The sequence below is a fragment of the Opisthocomus hoazin genome, chromosome 2, assembly GCF_030867145.1.
Source record: "Opisthocomus hoazin isolate bOpiHoa1 chromosome 2, bOpiHoa1.hap1, whole genome shotgun sequence".
Taxonomy (NCBI): Eukaryota; Metazoa; Chordata; class Aves; order Opisthocomiformes; family Opisthocomidae; genus Opisthocomus; species Opisthocomus hoazin.
Window position 1 is genome coordinate 79372311 of NC_134415.1, and position 19812 is coordinate 79392122.

A 19812-nucleotide genomic window follows, 5' to 3' on the forward strand; every position below is an offset into this window, starting at 1 on the left:
TTTAGTCCATTAAGGTGAGACACGTGGTTTTGAGGAACAAGCTACGCTGAATCCCTCAGGTGACTCAGCAATTGATCGCAACATAGCTTGTATGGAGGAGAGAACTGGATTAGGTACTCCTGTTGAAGCACACATTTTGGAAGCCTAAAGGCTAGGTGTTACCTCACCTTGTAGTCAGCTGGCGTGTAGTGAATATACGGCTGTGAACTCAGGCCACCAAACCCACCAGTGCTTCCTTTGGCAGCACTGACCCAGGCGGTGTCTTCTGCACTGGGAGTTAGGCGACCAGCCTTGAAGGAGAGACCAGTGGTACTGATGGTCAGGCTTCTCTCCACGGACCTGAAGTAGTTAAGGATCCCCAGGCACACTCACCGAAAAAAAATGGAGCAAAAGCACAGCTGCATTTTCAGTTGGATGACAGCCCCCTCCCCTCCACCCCCCACTCCCCCCCTTAAAAAAATTAACTCTGATCTCTGCAGATTTTATGTTGAGTTTTTTTACCTTTAGCTCCCGGAGTCTCAGGTGACATAAGAAAAGAAGAGATAAGTAGGCTCCTCTTCTCACCATGTGCTCCCTGTGAGCAGCTGCCGTGCCTTCTTCTAATCCTAGCAGCTGCAAGCTGCCCATATAACTATACCTTTTTCCACACAGAAAAAATATAATTATATTTTTGCTACTCAAGAAGATTTCTAAACCTTTCTAAAGTAGACAGCTTTCGTATTTTTGTTGTCTAATAGAATGCTGCTGCTGCCTACAGCACTGACTGTCATGGAAATCTGCAGTATGGAATAATGGGGAAAAGGACGGCACTACGGTTTCTGTCAGATAAACAGTAGTTTGATACAATTTTTCTTCCTTCTTTCCAGTTTTACTAAATACATACATACATATAAACATTTTTTTACCCTCTTTCATTCTGCTTCCTGAAGGATGCCGGGGGTTTAACGGAGCCGATATTTCCTACAGCCTCCCCACTGTAAGCCACAGCTGTGTTCTCATCCTCGGCAGTTAGTTCCTAGTTCCAACACACATAGTTAAAAATTGGTGTGGTAAGTATGCATATGATTCTTCTTTGACAGCTTTATACATAGGCTTTATCAAGGAAAAGGAAAAGGAAAAGGAAAAGGAAAAGGAAAAGGAAAAGGAAAAGGAAAAGGAAAAGGAAAAGGAAAAGGAAAAAAGGAAAAGGAAAAGCCATACTGGATGAGATTCATAATCCAGTCAGCAGTGAAATTATGGTGGCACATAACTCCACAATATTTGATTGCTTTCCAGGCCTTAGCATTTTATCCTTATAAAGTCCCTGGGCTGTGTGAAAGAGCTATCCCCATTCCAAAGACAAGTCCAAGGCAAGGGTCAGATCGAGGAACTTTTCCAAAGAAATCTAGAACATCTGTTTCATCAAAACTTCAACCCAGCTATGGCTGGTGACATGTCTGACCTCCTAGTCCATCCTTTTTCCTCCTGCCATAAAAGAACAACTGGTTCTGGGCCCCAGCAGATTACAGGCTGAACATGGGGCAAAATCATAGCATGGCAACAAAGAAGCATCAGACTAGGCTGTAGAAAATTTTACTGTGATGTATACACAAGACCCCCAACACAAGCATGTATTAAATGCTCTAGCTAACATTCTGTAAAATTAAATACTTGTTTCTATTTTCCTCACTCCTTTACAGCACACTCAACAAGAGCTATACCTACCTTGTTATCAGCTCCATCAAGGCCTTCTCACATGCATCAGAAGTTACTCCCGCAACATCAGTGAAATTAAACTGGCATTAGTACCAGTGTAAATGAGAAGATCACTATGAGTCACACAGTATTTATTAATTGTGGAACATTGTGGACAGTGATTTACTAGCATTATCCAATTAATTTCCTCACACAATCAAGTATATAAGAAAAATTTGTCCTCTTAACCCACTTCTCTATCCCAATTTATTTTACCACTTCATTTGAACTTGGATGGCATAAGCTGGAATTCTTTCTAGTGTGTTAAGGGTTTTATAGCATTGATTTTGGCACTGTTTTTTCTGATTAGAGAAAATCCTATTAATGTATCTTCACAAATTGGTGCTTGTCAAATTTATCCTGCTCAACATGAGATACCCTAACAAAGCTACTCATGGAAGTGACACAGATAAACTCGAGACTACTTTGACTGTTCTATAAATTTACAAGTTGACATGAGTGTATTGTCTCCAAAAATTCCTTCAAGCCAAACAAAACTTGATGTCAAACTATCAATGAATTCTTTACATAATCCTTGCAATGACAGATTATTTTTTTAACTGATTTATCTGTCCTTATTAAGCGTGATCATCCTCACTCATCCTGTCCTCGTTGACTGCAAAGGTCTAATTTCTTAAATTTTAGAAAAACTAGGTCCTTCAGTCTCTATTACTTAAAGCAATGTGAGGTCAAATTGAATGAAAATATTTCCTGAATCAGTAGCATTAATTGTGTATCTCTACTAAACATCACAGTGTTTACGGACTAAGCATGGGATGAAGCATTTCCACTTAAAATTTTCACTTTAAAAAGATACAGACAACGCTGACTGAAAAATACCAGTAAAATGAGGAAAAAAGGGTAGCAGCTGAATTTTTATTTTAAAAACAATGAGACCTGCGCAGCGCTTTTTCTGTGAAGGATCTAATTCTAGCCTTGCTATACCATCATGACTAGACTGTTTCAAAATCAGGTTTTTAGTTAACCTAACGCTGCTGAGATCAGTCATGTCCCTTGCATTGCCCCCAAATAGGTCTTCTTTCCCAACCCAGTCATAGACTCAGTGCACTCGACAGAAGATATACAGTGCAATCATGTTTTCTTTCTTTTTCTTCATTAATCATCACGTAGCTTGCATGAGTTAACCCCATTTCTTTTCCTGAAGTTTTCATTAAGTAATCAAATGTTTCCTGGTCAAGGTCAGCCTGAGGTGGCAAGAACTATATGTTTTTACATGTGGGAGCCTTTCCTGACAGAAAAATGTGGGTTCATTTTTAAACATGGAGTTGGTATCAGGCTCAGGGCCGATTAATCAGTAGGAAAGAGGGAATGGGGAGAGATTAAATGATGTTTCTCTCCCTCTGTTCCCTTTCCCCTGCTTCTTTATCACTCACTGCCCTGCTTGGTCCTGGCCAAGAGCAGTGGTGCAAGAACTTCTCATTAACAATGGGGCTGCATCCAGCCCCAGTAGCTGAGACCTTTCCTCTTTAAAAAACAACAGCAGAGCAAGGAGATTGTTCAGTCCTTTCTTAACTTGCCGCCAGGGCCCACTGGTGTGGGCAGGCGGGCATGGATAGAGTGAGCCAAATGGCTGCAGATACAGGAACTTCTGGGATATAACAGTTCTCTGTGCGATGCTTTTATAATTGGCAAAGCAGCAGCTGTGAACAACTTCTGAGTCAGAAGGACAACAAAGAAATTGGGAATCAAAGTCCATCTTTGTCAAAGGGCTACTTTCAAACTCAGAGGATTAGTCACAGAGCTCACCACACAAGGCATGGCAGAGTTGCCACAAATTCCCCAGGTACCAGAGAGGTAGGTCCTACCTCATTCACTACCCTGCCAGTTACGCCATTTATGTTTTTTCTCTCCTCTCTCCAAAACTTAAAGATTTCTCACAGCTTCTGCTCTTGCAGTGTCTGAACTCCCGTGAGGCCGTGCCCACAAATGCCACTTCCTCGCTGAGAGGAGGAAGAGGCCATTGCACCTGCCCCTGCACAAAGCAGGCATCCGCTACCACGCTCACAGGTGCTCAGCTGCTGGGCGGCCTCCAGCAAGGAAGACATCCCACCACCCTTCCTCCCCTCTCCTCTGTACACACATGCCAGCCCGTTCCCTAATACCACACTCTCCAGTAAATACGTGGGCACACTTCTCTTTTGTGCAGCCAGACTCACACCCCAGCTCTGCTACAGGAGAATGATTTTTTTATTTTCATTGTCTCAGTGAGCTGCAAAGCCATTTTCACTTTTGTTAGTAGTGATGGTCACTTTTGCTCAAGCTTTCCAGAAAAATTTCATGCTGTGGCAAGATTTGGAAGAACAGTTTCTCTGTGAAATATCTGGCATGGGGAAAAGGTCTGAAAACAGGGAACATAAAAGAAAGCTTATTTCAGTCCTATATTAAAAAAAAGACCATAAATGGCTAATCTTTAGAAGAGTATCATCAAAATCAAATCCGTGCAACTATTTAAAATATTGTAAAGCCAACTTCAGCTGCAAAGTCTACACATCCACCTTCTGATTTCTGCAATTTAAAGAGTGCTCTCTCAAATGCTTTGTGAGACCCACAAAAGTAAATTATGAATGTTAAATGGGAACCAGGGAGACTGATTATGTACAGAGTACTGCCAAAAAAACAGGTTGAACAAAATTATTAATAGTACAAAAGTAATTTTTTAAAAACACATCTAATCTTGCAGTACTTTTTTTAATTGCCACTTGTATCAGAAGTGTAATTTGAAGAGCATGGTCATGCTTTAGCAATTATTGGCATCAGCAAAATTCTGTCAATATGAATTCTAGCAAAGCATTGACAGGAATTCTAAGGGGATTGAGACCAGGAGTTTTATAGGACTCATCTTTTTCATCTGTTTTGAACAAAGATGCTGAAAAGTCAAAACAAATGGAACCTTGCTTAACACAGGAAGAAAAAAAATAATACTCATTAAAAACAGGGGGAAACCCCAGAGGAGAAAGCAGCCTTTAATAAAAATGTAAATTAAATACCAAGCCCTATAGAAATGATTTTTCCATTAATTTCCCGAGCATTTTGTTATTTCATTTTCTTACTTGTTCAGAGTCAACAACTTCTGATCCATTACTGCTTCTCTACTAAACACTCATACCATCCAGCATTTCCCTGCCAAGCCACCTTTGTTTCCTTAGAGTTATATTTATTTTTGGGCTTGTTAGACACTGAAACACAAAACCAGAAGTCAGGCAGTGGGACAAGGCTTGGGGAAGGTGAGCAGGGTGAGAAGCCAGGAGCCTCCATTTTCCCTTTCCCAAGCCACAGGATAGTTTGCTCCAGCACAGCCTCATCATCCTCATGCCTTCAGCCCAACACAAGCTGCTTATGAAGGCTCCCTGTTGCCTTTTCACTGAGGTCAGCTTCAGGTGTAGGCAAAGCAAGAAGCTGCTGACAGGAGGCTGACGGAATACTAAGCAATCCTGAGACAGCTGGGCAGCAGAGCAGGCACCATCCCCACATGCTGTCCATGGCTACAGCACCAAGGGCTCTACCCTGCTGAGCTGGTTTTGTCTGCTTCTGCCTGTTTCTGGGTGTTTAGATGTTGCTTTAGTTGCTTTTTTTGACACCTCCCCTGTTCTGCTCTGTGCCATCCACAGTCCCCATGCATATGGGAAGCCTCCTCCTCCCCTCTCCAACTAGCAGCCCCAAAGAAGGCAGCAACCCTGCAAGGGTCCCAGATCAAGGCTTGCCCACAACTTAAACACACAGCATCATCTAGGGCTCTGTGACAAGCCCACTACCCCCTTTTTAGACAGCAGGGGCTCTTCAAGCCTGAGGACAGAGGTATTTGGATGGACTGCAGCAGTGGTTCCTCAGGGAGAGAAGACCAAGGAGCCTGGTGACATTTCAGGGCTGAAATAACATGAGCTGGAGACACGGCTTAGGCTGCTCTGGTGTACCCAACAACGCCCGAGTACTAAGGGAAGAAAGAGACAGCTCACCAAGGACTTTCCATTTGGCAGGAATGTGATTATCGATAGAAGAGGGCCTGCAGGGGCACGACTACTCCACAGCTTCAGAGAAGGGATTTATTTTCTGGTTCCTGTGTAGAACTGGGAGCTGAACTACAAGGCATCCTTATTGTTCATACTGCTCTAGACTCAGCCCGGGGATGACAGGCAGTAATCTCATCCTCTGATTGCCAGGTCAGTTTTGCTGGCTGGGATATTTATACAGATCCAGTCCTACAGTAGCAGTTCACCATCTTAACGGCATTAGTTTTCCTCATCCCTGAGAAGCAGAGAACTCCTGTTATACCACTTTTACAGGTGAGGATACCAGACGTGCTCAAATTTCACTGGAAAAATGTAGCAAGACCCCGGTAGCCCTGCCCAGCCTCTCACACCCTGCAGTTCACCCATGCATCTGCAGCAGGGGTGAAGGAGCAGAGCTAACAGGGCACAGGCAAGCCAGCCCTGCAGGGTACATTCCGTGAGTAAGATGCAATTAGGACAAATGAATACTGCTCTTCCCAGGTGGCCACCGTTTGCAAGACAATGATGTGGAGCTGTCAGAGGTGTCTCAGGCTCACTGTGGATGCAAAGTAGACCCAATCTGCGAATGCACCTTGCCATTTTTCCAAGGAGCCTGGATGGCAGGCAGCCTAGACAGAGCTGTCCTGCAGGACGTCCACAAAATGGCCAAAAATGGCAATATATCCCCAGAATCAAAAGGACCCGTGAAGCTAGAACCAAAATAGAGACACTCAGTAACCTCTCCCCGGGGCACAGGCAATTTGTACAATTGTACCCTATCAAGTTTTAGACTTGTACCTCACTGTTGGAGCATCTCTCCTCGTCTTTTGAGCACAGGTCTGAACCTTGGTCACACTAAGAAAAAGCTATTCTGAGCAATCCCTTTGACAAAAATTCCAGGGCTCATTTTTACCTGACACAGGTGAACTTCAGAGACCTTGAATATTTCTGCAAGTGTTCAAGCTGCCTTTCGAAACCACTGAACTGAGAAAGAGGGGGAAAATATCTCTATAGCACCTTAGTAATGGATCTTTAATGGATTTGGGCATATATACACGATATGTAAACCTGAGGCAACCTTTCTTTAGACATTTCAATAAATAAATTAAAATCACTTCAAATTAAATCACTTTAAGTTATATTACCTCTACAAATTTCGAATGAAGGTCCATCAGCTTATCCACTTTTTTCCATTGTTTCAGTTTTATCAAAAGCTTTTGCTGCCAGGGACCTACTCTAGGCTTAATCTGGTTGACAAAAAAATAACCACAAAACTTATGAATATAGCTACATGTCTTTGGTATAGGAGGCAACATTTAGTAAAGAAAGCGCAATACATTCACTTTTTATTTTCAACAGACATGAAAATGGGCTCTTGACTCTATAGAAATATAGTAGTTTGATAAGGCCTGAATTATTAAAAATGTCATCACTCTTTGTCAAAAGAAACATTTTAGACTCTAATTGCTGAAATGTATCTTGGTACATCCTGAGACTGGTTAGGACTAACACAACTGAAAACGAGAAGTTCCTCATAATTACCTTTACAAAAGGGATCCAGTTGGCTCTCTTTTTCAAAGCCCTGGGCTGGATCTAGCATGCCCCAGTTCTCTGACCAAGAAACCTCTGCGTCATAAACTGGAAACGTTCTCTTCGTCTGCTGTTTGCAGAAGACGCTTCTAAATTTTTGGACAACGTAAAGTGTAAAAAGAGATGGTACTGTTAATAAATTTCCCAAGCCGGATATTAAATCCTATACCAAAATGATATCGCATATCATCAACCAAAAAAAAAAAAAAAAAAAAAAAAGCAGTGATAAAGTGACAAAGCAGACATTCCGGTCCTGTGTTTTCTTTCCTTGCCAGCAGACACAATGAAACTCCTTGCTGTTAACTCTGGAGCCTCCAGAAAGAAAACGAGGATTTTCAAAAACACTGTCTTTCAGTCAAAATCAATGGCAAATTTATTATCGCTCACTTTGGTGGGAATAGCATTAGCCTAGATGTTCTTTGATAATCACGTTCAAAAAGGAATAAGCTACTGCTAACCTGCAATGAAGGTAGTTTATGTCATTGCCTAGCTGTGTAAACACCCCTGCCTGTGCTTATCTCGGGTAGTTCAGTGAGTTCAGCTGGACTAGTCAAATGTTAATTTGATGAAAGGCTTACAGACTAGTTTATGCAACCAAACCTTTGTCCTTTTCAGCTGTACCACCTGTTACCATACAAGGCGTGGTTTGCAAGGCAAGCCATGTATTTAAAAGCAGTATATTATCACTGTTTAACAGTTATGCATCTCTTTTGGACCCTGGACAGACGGTGGAGATTGCCTTTTGGATGACAGAACAGACGAAAAGCAGAGTTTTCCTGCTGGTAAGCCCTGAGCTGGGGAGACTGGGTGAGCTGCTGGGCGATGGCGTGTCGCAGCCGACCTCTAGTGGAAGCCCCACAGCTCGGGGGACACCAGGCGAGGGCAGGAAAACTCGAGAAAAACCCAGACAAAAAGCACGAGTGAGAGCTGGGAGAACAAAGGTACGGACTCAGAGCTGTGATGCTAAAAACACGAATGTCAGCAGCTACTATAGCTTAGTGAGAGCGAGCCGGGCCTTTCTGCTGCTTCCTGTCAAGAGCGAAAATGCCCACAATCTTATTTTTCCATGACACAAAGCACTGACTTGTAATAAACGGAACTTCCTTCCACACTTTTAAAGACCTTTTTTTTTTTCCTTCGCTTTTTTTTTTTAAGTATTGACAAGTGCATTTCCATTACCAGTGAAAAGAGCTCCATATCATCAGCTGAGTCCCTGAAATCCTTCAGGTTGCAGTCAATACCAAAGTGAGAAAGCAGAAGCTGGAGCCGAGGTTTCAGCTCCTCAGTTTCAGTCTTGTGCCGTGGCAGAGTGAATCCAGTGTCCCTGTGGCAGGATTCTGCAAAAAGCCATAATCAGACCAGGTGGAGAACTTCAACACTTTAAGTAACACGACTGTAAGATGACTGTAAGCACGCTGTCAGTGCCCTTTGCTTTGCATCCGCGCAGTGATGTAATTCCCCTTTTTTTGTCCTGAAGCAGAAATATGTCAGAGAATGGAATGTGATGGCAAAGGGGAACCCACATTGTATGGATTTTTATTGTTTTCATTTCTCTTTTAAGAAAGAGCCTTCTGCCAGATCCCAAAAGACTAACAGCTGTTGCAGGTCGGGGCACCTCCACGGTCCTTGGAGGAGTGCCTATCTTCTAGCATGGAAAGGATGCCAGCTAACAAATCCTACTGCCTGAACAGAGTCCTGGCTCAGGGGTGTACAACATTCTTCTCACACACACACACCTCCCAAATCTTCACATGCCACAAGAACTTCAAGTATGTTACTATTTCAGGGTTATCACTACTCCGGTATCCAATTCTGTCATGATGTTGCTATCTCAAACTTCTGAAACAAGGGTGTACTGGGAACGGCTGAGTTTGGCCTGGTATCGGTGTTGAAGAGTCTGTTGGAAACATAGCACCCATTTTTAGAAGAACTGAAATGTTTTCATCTCTTTCTTCACCTTGTCTTAGGCTTGCTCAAGGCTTTGAAGGATATCAGTATTCCTTCATCCTCAAAGAGCCAAAACTACTGTGTTCCTGCAAGTTTTGTCATAATTTCTTCCCTTTTTTCAGCTCTTTGACAGGTATATTTACCATTGGGTTTTTGGTTGGTTGGTTTTTGCCTTAAGGCTAAGCCATAACAAACAGTAGCACTTTTTCTGCTACTACTTTTCCAAAGATTTTTTGAATGTCCAAATAAGTGTCAACTGATTCTCCTTTACCCTGTACTGATGGGTACGGCTGATACGTGCAAAGATCCTAATAGGGAAGTTATAGTTTGCTAAAGTTCAGCAGCACTCTTGGGGTTTAGTGGAACTACATGTAATCTAATTTATTATCTCATTGTTTCAGCAGTAAAGGGCCATCTGCGTTTCTGTTCCATGCTTTACTTCAGCTTTGTTTTTAATGTCGTGTTTAATCATTCTGTTGTTTCATCTATGAAGCTCAGATCTAGATAGTAGATGAATGAATCTTGTGATGGTAATCTGATACTGTTCCTCAAATATTAGATAACTAGATACTGAAGATCAAAATGAGCTAGAGCACTTTTGAATTGCTTTTTAATACCAATAAGGGTCTACTCCATGGCAAAATGAATGGCTCAGGTGAACTCTGTAACATTGTAGGTCTCGTGCCCTTCTCCATACATTATTAGCCCACTGCATCCAAGATCACGGATCATCCCTTCCTCTTCTATCCCGCTCATATAAGAGAAACATAGCCTGTTCAAGGGGCTTTGTTTGGAGAGAAGAGTTTAACCTTCCTCTCCCTGCGCCTTAACACTGGTAGTGCTGTACTCCTGGGGCAGTGCTGCCATATCCCCCCACCGTGGGACCCACTTGGGCCTAAGGAGTGAAAGACGGCTGCACCAGCACAGACAGCTAGACCAGTCAGAGCTTAGTTAGACCACTAACTAAGGGCTAAAGGCCCCTTATCTGTCCCAGGTACATCTGCACTTTCCTTAGCAGTGTTCTCGATCAATCGTCACTGGTTAGGCAGTGCCGCTCCAGGCCAGGGCTGCGCCTTGCTCACCCGTGCAGACCCCACAGGTACAACTCTTGTGGTAGACGTTTTCAGTGGAGAAAGGAGACGGGGAGGACAAGTTGCAGCCCCTTTTCGTTCCTCCACCCTGGCCAGCCCACCTCTCAGCTGCAAGGAGGAGGTGTACACCCTGCCTTGTGCTTTTCCAGAGACAATCCTGTGAGCCCCTACAGTTCCACACCGTTCCCACTTTGTGTGTAAAAGCATGGGTTAAATCATAAGATTTAAACACTCTGCAACAGGAATGCTGCCTTGCTTGCCAAGTACCATTCACATGGGTAACTCTACATAGGCGACATCACTCCCTCCCTTCCTTCAAAAGGAAAGGGAACATGAAAATAACCACAAGGAGATTTTTCTAGAGATACTTCAGTATAAGTCTTAAAACACTAGCTTTCTTCTCTTAGTTTCTGCAGAAACAGGCCACCCACAGAAATATTTTAAATAATACTCTTGCAGAAAGTTGGAAGGGTGAGTTTCAGTGTTTGGCATAATATGGACAACATCCTGGATTCCCCACTGGGTTGATCCCACAAGTATCCTTCTGAACCGCCTGTTTCTGCAGCCCAGGATACAGTAAGGCCAGAGAAGCAACTGCCGCACATTGAGGGCTCCACACTCTGGGATCTGGATGCCAGACTTCCAAGATTCTTGCTGACTTTAAACGCCACACTCCAAGTTCATCAAGCATACAGACCAAGGATGGCAACTTTTGCACTGCTGACCTTTCTCAAAGAATATACATCAACAAATAGATTATCTGTAGGACTTGTGGTTTTAAAGGAAAGATGATAATTTCTCACCATTTCTTCTTAAAACTCTTGAAAAGGGAAATACATCAATATTAAAAACATCTGAATTCTTGTCAAAAGCACTTCATAATTTGTCCCAGTTTTCTTGGACCACATCAGGATGCTTCTTATCAGCCACATTCATTCTGTGACAAATAGGCAAATGCTGGAGAACCTGGAGTTAAGAACATAGCTGCTGTTATTCTTAGTCATTTAGAAAGCACACAAACTGTTCAGTTGCAAATCTAGTAATAAATAAAACACAAAAGAGAAAAAACAAACCATAGTTATCCATTGTGTATAATTCCAGAAGTTTATTCACTGTCAATGACTTGTAGCACTCATATAATAAAATCACTAAAGAAACTAGATAAAACAAGGAAGTACTCAGATTTGTCTTCAAAAGGTGACACTTAGACAAATACTCCTCAGGTCTACAGACAATTCACTGAGATGACTTAGTCCCTTGATAGTATCCTGCTCTATTATCATCACAGTAATAATACAGAAAAAAATCTCTCCAAGCTTTCTCCTTCTCATCCTGGACGTCTTCAAATCCAAGTAGCCCAACACGATTTACACTGCACCCAGGGAGCTCATTATTCCACTCACCTAAATTCAGCTTTATCATTGTAGAATTTCCTTTCTAGTAAAATCAATCTGCTAAAAGAATTGAAAGTCGTATGTATGCAGTCTAGCTCATTACCTACAAATCTCTAGATTTCTTTTACATGGAATTTGGTCTTCCTCAGTTTACTTTCTTATCCAAGACTTAAATATTCCATAATTATACTCCACTTTTCAAACAACGCTCGTCTTACCTGGAGAAAATTGTGAATGCCCTTCAGAGAGTGTAAGTGACACACTAACCACCGTGTGTAAATCATTAGATCTTCCAGTATCACTACATTTACCGGATTTTTCTTTCCTGTCGGGAAACTTTCCCTTGCTGCTGAGAGCCTTGCAGCCCTCTGAACTGCATCGTTGTATTGCTCCATGATGTGACTAATTTGCTTCTGTTTATGTATATAAAAGAGACACTGTCATTTTTGCATTTCTGTATCTTCTTCCCTTATTAACTAGAAAGTCATTGAATTTCCACTACATAAAGAATCCTAGTTTGAAAGTAATCTCAAAGGTTTACTTCCTTCCTAAATGCTTACGAATGGTTATTTCCAAACCAATGTGGAAAAGGGAATTCCAGTCCAAACAGCGAATCTCTCTGAGCAGCTAATACTGACCACAAGCAGATAACTGAGAGTGAATGCCCAGAGACAAATTCCAGAGATAAATTACCCTTAAGGTTAATAGCTTTTTATTTGGGTGGAAAACTGCCATTGCTAACATTTTGTTTTTCATGAACAGCCACTGTGCTAGGTATGTATGTTCTAGATCCTAGGTTTTGGTTCCTACCTGATAGAGAGGATAAAGCTGTTCAATAACACTGCTGTGTGTACAAAATGTCTTCCATCTAAGCATGTGCAAATATTTACTCTGGACTAGCTGAGTAATTCTGTCTGTAAAAAACTTGAATAAAATCAGAAATAACCAACAAATCAGTCATTTGTAAACAACAGCAGCTTAACATTATAGGAAGCTTAAGCAGTGTATAGATCATCATTAGCATCAGAGAATAACACCAAAATAACAGCTAATCAGTCACCAAAGACCACTGTGCTGTTATATTTATCGATGAAGAGTGCTCCCCCTAAGTTGTCCCACTGGAAGTATTATTGTGGGAATGAAAAAAAAGCAATTAATACAAGGAAAATGGCAGAATTCAGTCCACTGGACCTAGAAATTTGAACTCCACTTCAAAAAACGAAAACAAGAATAACCCACAACACAGAGGTACTAGAACAGCACAAAAGCACCAGGGAATTGGGAGAACCTTGTCCCAGCCCACCTGACCTGGCTTAGATCCCTGCCCTTTAAAGAACGATAAGAGGAATTTTTCCCATCGCGCAAGGACACTGCAAGCACTAACGCTTTCGTGCCTGTTTCAGAAAGGAGTTTCATACCGTTCTCCTTATTTTCAAACGCTGCCAGTGCGACCTGCTGGGCCAGGGGCCTGCTCCCACAGCCCCGCAGCGAGCGGGAGCCCCGCCGGGTGCAGCAGCAGCAGCGGGACGTTCGCTCCCATCTCCAGCAGCTCTCTGCCTCCCTCTGCACGACATCGGCCTGAACAACAAGAGGTTTTGCTCCAGACACCTGCAAACGGAGCACGCGTTGAACAGACCTCTTTTTCAGGATATATAACAACAAAGACAAAAAAAGGTGGCAAATACAGAAAAATGTTTAGGCGTTGAATTTAATTGGAAGTTGTCACAGAAACAAATGCTGCAGAGCCAGGTCCACGTTATTATTCAAATAAAAGAAATGTTATGCTGTTTTACTACTGTGCAAACAACATTACGACCCTTCCCATTCTGTCTTTACAGGCCCAGATTCCAGAAAACATACCACTTTCTCCGATTTTAATTTTCAGTAGCTACTTGGTAAAGAGCAAAGAGAACCTCTTTAAGCCAGTGTATGTTATAGCTACCTACCTGTAAGCCTTTCTTTAGTATTACTTCCCTTTCTTTCCTGAAATAAGATGCATCCTTTGGAATCGGAACAGAACTGCAGACAAATAAAAAAAATGTTTAACAGGATGTACAAGCTGCTATAAAGCAAACACTTGTCAGGCACAATACGACTCAGATGGTGAAGTTAACAGTAAGCGAGTTTACTGGTATGAAAACCCTATATTAAAGCAGCAGAACTTATTTCATTAGCAGACATTTTTTGGCAAACTCTTTCCTTCCATCTCCATTTTTCAGTCAAAGCCCTTAAAAAGTCCATCTGGATGCTTGTCGGTTCTATGGGCACATATTTCTACCCACTGCTATGCAGTGGAGCTCCTTGACAGGCATCCTTCACAATTTAGACAACTTCCTTCCTAATATGCCCGTATCACAGAAGGAGAGGCTGAGAAAACGTCTGGAGGAGAACTTTTTTTTAATTCTTGTGTGTTCATATACTTACAGCAAGCACACATTACAAGATGTTTATTTAACTGAATAAAATGAAGCATGCAAATCAAAAACATAGGTGAAAACTGGACCATTAAAAAAACAGGGCTGCTGAACCTTGTCCAAAAGCAATACAAGGGAAACTCCGCTGGAACACTTTAGAGCCCTAAGGAGGTAGGACCAGGAGGGGTTTTGTCATCGTCTACCACTTCCACTGCTCTAAGGCAGGGAAAAGTAAATCTGTTCCCTAAAGGTGTTTGTCTATCCTCTTATAAGGACCTTCATTCAAGGATGGTCAGCAATCTCCTAGTCCAGATATCGGTGCTTAATTAACACAATCATTGGCAAGTTTGAATTTTAGCCTATTATTTTCTGTCTCCTGTTCCCTTCATCTTTACAGCAATCTTCTATGTATTTGAAGACTTTTAACCTAGAGAAAATGGAGTGGAGACACAAGTCCAGCTCCTTTCCTTTTTGTTTCAAGTGTCCTAGTCAAGTGTTCTTGACCTCTGTTTTCCTCCAAATATTTTCCAGCTGGTCCACAGCTTCCTTGGGGCACAATGCCAAATCTGGGTACATTGTCATAGCTTTTGTCTCATCATCGTTGAGGAAAGTAAGAGCAGCTGTCTTATACGTGACCATTCTGTTTATATATCCCAGCATTATGTTTGAAGGTATTTTTGTTGTAAGAAGGAAATACTTGACATGCTAGCAAGATTTATAGTTTTGCTTACAATATACAGCATGAAATCAATTTGGTTTATGTTTTGACATTCTTTTCCATTTCAACCTTCATTCCGTGGTAGACACTCAGTGAAAAAGCTGCTGTTCCTGGCTCCCATGTGTGTATTCAGGTCTCGAAATTCTATATAGACATAAGACTTTTGTATCACGACCAAAAAACCACAAGAAGAGATACAATGCATTGCTATAATCTCACTGTCTCCCTCATTCCTGTTACCTCTATGCCCTGCTGGGAATTCCCTGGAGTATCCTGTTGTCTTCTGTTTCTGTCTTCAGCTCTGCTAGCTGTGCTGCTAGTTGTCATTCCAGCTGCTGGACCTTCTCAGTAGAGGAGATCTGGTATACTTCATCCATTTTGCCTATTTCAATTTGGCAGACCAAAGGACAAAGCAGTCGTGAAGGAGCTCCTTTCTCAAGAGAAAATCACTTGTGAACTCTGGGCCTGGAGAACCGTCCATGTAAAAAGCACAAATTCCCACTCCTATATAGACAATATGTAATATGTAGCAACTTCATTAAAGAATTGTTTATTCAGCACTTCCTATAACAAGAAGACTTTTCTGGGTGAATGATTTTTCCCATTTTGTTTGCCAGCCTGAGGAAAATAGGACAAAAAAATTATTTTGAGCCAAAAATTTTCAAGTACCCTCCTGCATCCCATTAACAAATGCCAGCTCTCCCCTCCTTCACCCAGTTTCTTAGGACACTTCAGAGACTTTAGGCAATTAAACATGAAATCCGAAGTGTTGAGTAAAACGTTTTACAAAAGAAGAATTAAAAACTCTTTGCTTTCATTTTTTTCTGAAATAAAATACGCTGACATTCAAAATCTATTTTCTTCCCATTTTTCTCACCTAAAACTATTATTTAAAGTTGACCAGAATAAAAGGAATGAAAGAATTTGCAAGAAATGCCACTTTTTGACAAATGTACTGTCTACAAATAATCCACTTATACCAAAGTTCCTCACTGCTAAGGGGACACACTTTCTTTGTGAGAATTTTTACAGTAGTTGTGCTTTCTTCCCAACATCTGGAATTACAGTTACTCTATTCACTTGTCAGTGAGGGGCACAATCAATGAGAAAGAAAAAAAAAAAAAGAAAAATGTCTTTTTAAGGGAACAAGCAAGTCACTGAGGAAAGATTTGGGGTTTCTTTCTTGGGGGCAAACAGGAAGAAGACGCTAGTTCATTTGTAATCAGTCACAGAGCAACCATCTATAGCATCTGTTTCTCAATGGTTTGCAGAATCTGTTTGGCTGCTCTGGGCACATAGTTTATCCTTTTTTCTATCACGAGAGACCATTGAAAGAAAAAAGCTTTTGGTCCAGTCACAGGTCTGACTTGACAAACATGGGAGATGGTCAAGAGGCTGAATACAGCAGCGTAGGATGTCCCTGTTGGGGGCTCTTGGTTGATGGTATCCCCAAGGTCTGGGGCAAATCCTTGTCTCTTGCTACGGGACTGGCCTTGCTGATAATAAGAGCCACAAATTAAGCAACTGTGGGAAGGAATCGGAGAATTCAGATCTCTGCACCTGAATTTCACAGCTGAGAGAAGAGGAAATTCAGGTAAAAAAGGACACAGAGAAACACCAGGGACAGGATGACTACAATGAGGAACGAACTGTTATCTAAAAAAAAAAAAAAAAAAAAAATCAGACTAAAAGATTTTATCAAACCCAGCCAGGAATCTGGGCGAAATCAATGAGAAGCAGCCAGTTTACTCATACGCTACAAACAGATTCCTAAGTGAGAGCTTGAACTAATGGCATAAGGCACAAAAGCTGACACTGTAAGAATGACATAAACAGGGCAGAAGAGCAATCACACCTTGGCAGCAGGTTATGAATGCTTTGGAAAGACTGAATTTACAGTAAAAAGTGATGAGATAGTCTGGTATTTTAATGAATTGACATTTATTAATGGCTCACACCATTCAAAGGTCAAATGAAATCTATTTGCAATAGATTTACTTACTTTAGAGAATGAAATTAAAGATTTTTACTAGATTAGCACTAAAAAAAAAGTCTGCCATGCTCTACAAATGCCTTCAATTAGTCACTGAACCTAGATGGTATTTCAGACAATTTTGGTAAGTGGCGAGAACATTAAAAAGCAATCATAATCTGGGTTAGAATGGAAAAATAGAAACAGATATGTATGTAAAGTGTTAAAGTTCAAATGGGCTAATTTAGAGAAATTAATAAAAGTAATTAGAAAACTCATGCAACTAATCTCTCAAAGATTTTAACACTGGGGAAGCTGGAGAATATTTAGATCAATGGTAAAAAGCTAACTGAAACTTGCCCTCAAAATAAAAGCAAGGGGAATAGTCTGGAAGCAAGAATGGTTGAGCCAACCAAAAAGTCATCAAGAATAGTAAAAAGAAAAAGGAAAGAGAAAAAAAAATTAAAAATCAGAGGGCTGGGAAGCCTGGAACTAGAGCAAGAAACACAAAAATTCTAAGGAAAATAAAAAGCAGGCAGTTCTTCAGCTACATAAATAAGAGGGAACCAAGAAAAAAGAAATGATGCCACTATGCAGACAGGGGAACTCAGATAAAAATAATTCAGCTAAGACCATAAAACTAATGGTAATTACTTAGCTCAGCTTTCTGAGAACACAGAAGTAAAGTTAGGGTAGCAGAGTGATGCAGTGGGAATATACATTACCATTTATAGGTATAAAGCAAAACTTCTGGCAAAATAGTAAAGCTGCCCATAAATAAATTCATGTTGCAAAAAGAAGTCATCTTAAGTACCAGCAACACAAAATCTTCTAGCAGTCTGTGTCTTCCTGAACCACAGAGCACTGAGCCCTCAGTCTCCACATTTCGGATCAGCGAGACCACTCATCATGGGGAAGTTATGAGGTGTTCTCAGGACAGGCACCCACGTTTAGGCCAATACACGAGAGGCTGACATGAAAACAGGAGGAAAAATGGTTGTATGCAGGGCAACGCACAGGATTCCCAGGCTGTCAGCAGCCCAGTCCTTCCCCAGTGCTTCCATCATCACAGATCTTGAAGAGCTAATACAGGATTGTCAGAAATCAGAAGAGCGAGCTCCCGCTTTTCATCAGAATTTATCTGGACAAACCCTGTACAATACAAATATCATCATTTAAGCTCACCAGTCATCCCAGACTCCATTTGTAGTCAGTAGAGAGAACCAGGCATTTGGGATAAGATTTATCTGACCTGTTTGAGCTGTTACCTTAGGGTAACACTTTCAGAAACGCTTGCTTCTTCCTGCTGATGGAAGAGGACTACTGGACCCACACAGGGAGCTCATGCAGACCTTCAGGTAAGCACCAGAGCCGCAACCCAGGCAACTTTCAGAAGCTTCACCAGGACCCCACAGGGGGCACAAGTCGAGGAAAACAGAAAATGCTTCATCAAAAATAAGAGCATATGATTTATTATCCCCGCTGCCTTGTTTTTTTCTGCTATAAAAATCATCATGTGTTTGTACAGTTTTCTTATTCTGGGAATGTCTTCTGGTCCACATAAACATCTGCACTTAGTTACACTAGCCAGTATCCAAATCCCAGCAAGATCTTGCCCTGATTATTTTGCTGGGAGTGTTTTTGCCAGCTTCTGTTCCCAGAACACACTGGATTTGTAGCAATGTCCAACCTCCAGCTTTGCTGGTTAGAAGATTATAATACACACGCTCAAAATGAATGCCTTTTGTACTAGGACGAAGTCTTTCCAGCAGGCTTAAGTAACAAGCCATAAATTTGTGCTAGCATATTTCATTAGCAGCAGAAAAGTGAACTATTGTTGGATACAATTTGCTGGTCTGTATTTTTAATTGTACTGTTTGACCTACATCTTTTGTCCAATTTCCTTAATGTCCAGCCATAAAATATGACCCTAGATTCAAATACTAACAAAACCTGTTGTGGCAATTCTGCATAACTCAGCGTAAAAGAACCCAAATTTTGAGTAAATAAACCAATTAGTCTTTTTTGGGATCACTGTGTGGTTTTGTCCACTGCCCTGTACAGCTGAATTTGAAACATTCATAAAAAAAAGAAATATACAGTTCCGTCTGAGAAGACAAATAAATCCATGCAGGATATAAATCAAAACAAGAATCTGTAAAAGAGTAGAGCAAGCGCTTACTAAGCCAAAACATATTGTTCTTGTGAAGAAGCCTGCTCTGACCACTGTGCTTTCTCCAAGTGTACGTTTACAGAGCTCTAGGCCAGGACATTTTTGGAGCAGAAGACATGAAGCATTCAGATCCCAGCAAAACTCACTGCGATCCGCCTGCCTAATTCTCATGGAGCCGAACCTCGCCAACACTTGCGCACAAGCTTCATTTCACCACTGCGGTTTCTGCAGAATTATTCCTTGCTGTGCATTTCTTTGAAGACTTATTTTATGTGACTGACAATTGCCTCTAACCGTGAAAATGCTAATAAATAAATACATAAGCTGATCTCCTACCCTACCTCCCCCTCCCAAGTTACAATCTGGAAACAAATTTTCTGTGTTTTTTCAAGCAAGAAAACTTGTTTGGGATACACTTCCTTTGTCTCCAGTTTGACTCTCAGCCTGTGCCGAAGCGCATCTGCTTTGCTTTAGTGTGTGAAAACACACGCGTCAGAGAAATAAAAGCTCCAGAAAAAAAGCAGCACAAAAGATTTCTTAAAATACAATGAAATCTTCCGAGTTGAAATACAAATGAAACATCCCTGTCAACTAATGTAAGCTGACATATCATCCGTTCTGATTTTCTGCTCTCAAATCCCAGCTCCCGGCTGTGAGCAAGATAGCTTTTCCAGCTCCCTGTCCCCCTCCAAAGCAGGCAGAGACACAGAATGCCCAGCTGCTGACAGCACCGGGCCGCTTCCCTGCCCCCCCAGCCGCTCGCCCCGCAGAG

At 41.6% G+C, this 19812-nt stretch overlaps 1 protein-coding gene across 1 annotated transcript in view; it reads right to left on the reverse strand.

The window, feature by feature from the left end:
• CCDC162 (coiled-coil domain containing 162) overlaps window positions 1–19812 on the reverse strand; it is an 80740-nt gene that overhangs the window by 59728 nt on the left and 1200 nt on the right. Inside the window, exons 2-11 of the mRNA XM_075414245.1 lie at window positions 15136–15513; window positions 13710–13782; window positions 13182–13371; window positions 11173–11335; window positions 8511–8668; window positions 7284–7420; window positions 6887–6988; window positions 906–1015; window positions 502–637; window positions 168–367 (exon numbers count right to left, since the gene is read on the reverse strand). The gene's annotated coding sequence lies outside the window, so the exon portion shown is untranslated. The remainder of the gene's footprint in view (window positions 1–167; window positions 368–501; window positions 638–905; window positions 1016–6886; window positions 6989–7283; window positions 7421–8510; window positions 8669–11172; window positions 11336–13181; window positions 13372–13709; window positions 13783–15135; window positions 15514–19812) is intronic.